The sequence below is a fragment of the Octodon degus genome, unplaced genomic scaffold (assembly GCF_000260255.1).
Source record: "Octodon degus isolate 3935 unplaced genomic scaffold, OctDeg1.0 scaffold00020, whole genome shotgun sequence".
NCBI lineage: Eukaryota > Metazoa > Chordata > Mammalia > Rodentia > Octodontidae > Octodon > Octodon degus.
Window position 1 is genome coordinate 20,813,278 of NW_004524596.1, and position 1,891 is coordinate 20,815,168.

Consider the following 1,891-nt stretch of genomic DNA (forward strand, 5'->3'; position numbering starts at 1 on the left):
ATATTTATTGATGAATGAATGTATAACAAATTGTAATATATATGGAATATGTTTAGCTTTAATTAAAGGAGGTCCTGGCATTTGCAACAACATATATTAACCTGCGGTTTATTATGCTAAGTGAAATAAGTCAGCCAAAGAAAGACAAACACTAATGATCCTATTTGTACTGTATGTGAAAGATAAAGCCTTGAATATATAGAGACAGGAGGTAGAATGATGGTTGCTAGGGGGAATGGAGGGACTGCAGAATAGGGGAATGTTGGGCAAGATTGTAAGTAGAGGTTTATGTACAAAGTGGTAATATGGGTAATCAGATACTGGAAGTGTAGCAAACACTGAAGTTTCCTAAGAAGGAGATTTCAGGCTTTATCAATACACATGAAAGCAATTATATGATTTTTCAATTTGTTTAACTATAGTATCAATTCGCCAAATATATTTATAAAACCTGATGTGCACCCTTAACAATATACTAAAATATAAGTAAAATTTCAAATGTATTGGTATGAAATTGTTCTACATTTTAAATACAGCTATTTCTTTTTTTGTATTTTTATTTTTAAAAAACCCAAAGGCATAAAGCTTCAAAGCAAGGGCCAAGGACATAGTTCAGTGGTCTAAGCATATGCATGGCAAATGCAAGTACCTGGGTTCAATTCCCAGCACCACATGTCATGCCAGCTCCAGAAGCCCAGGTGCACTGTGCTGGCCTAAAACGGGACATGGTGGCTCACATCTGTAATCTCAGCACTGGGGAGGCTGAGTCAGGAAGATCACTGGGTCTGAGCTGTGTAGCGAGACACTGTACCAAATAGCTAAATAAATAAATAAATAAATAAGTAAATTCAAAACATGATTGATTATAGGAGAGTGACAATGAGTACTGTTATCTTCAGAGTAGCTGCTCATATTATAAGATATAGGCATCAAAAATTGATAAAGCAATATAGGCATATGGCTTTCTTTTCAATGAGCTAATAGCAATAAATCATACAACTGTCTTCATTATCTGTGTGCATGCATATATGTGTGTGTGTGTGTGTGTGTGTGTGTGTGTGTATTTTTTTTTCCTTTTCCTTTCTTCTCTTCTCTTTTCCCCTATTCCAGCTTCTCTTTACTTTTTTGCATTTTCTTCCCATTTCACAATATCTATTGTACATTTTGGTCTTATTTACACATCCAACTTCTTACACTAGGGAGACGATACAACTGTTTACACATGTGAGACATTTATTTCACTTATAAATATGAACTCAAGTCATATCTATTTTTCTATGAACGTCTCAAGTTTATCCTTCTTTATAGCTGAGTAGTACTACATGGTATAAAAATATCACATCCTTTTTATCCATTCCTCAGTTGGTGGGCATTTGTATCAATTCCAAGAGTTTGTTGTGACAAACTGTTCTGCTTTAGACATGGGTGCAAATAAATCACTGTGTCATGAGATGTTTAGCTATTCTGGAAAAATACATAGGAGGGGATAGCTGGCTTGAATGAGACCTCCAATCTAGCTTTTTGATGAAACACACTGATTTCACAGAAGATGTACCAACCTACACTCCTATCACAGTGGAGAAGGGTTCCTTTTTCCCCAGCATGCCCAACATTTGTTATTGGTTAACTCTCTTTTGTTTTGGCCAGCTCAGCCCACACTGAGGGTGGGGCTGGCATGGCATGTGGTGCTGGAGATTGAACAGTGTTCCCCTGTGCTTTCCTAAGCTTGCCTAAGGAGGCACTTCAGACCACTGAGCTATCTCTATGACCCTTGATTAATGTCTTGATGATAGCCATTCTTTCTGGGGTGAAATGAAATCTCAGTGTTGTTTAACTTGAATTTCTCAAATGACCAATTATGTTAAATATTTTTTCAAATGTTTATTTTCCA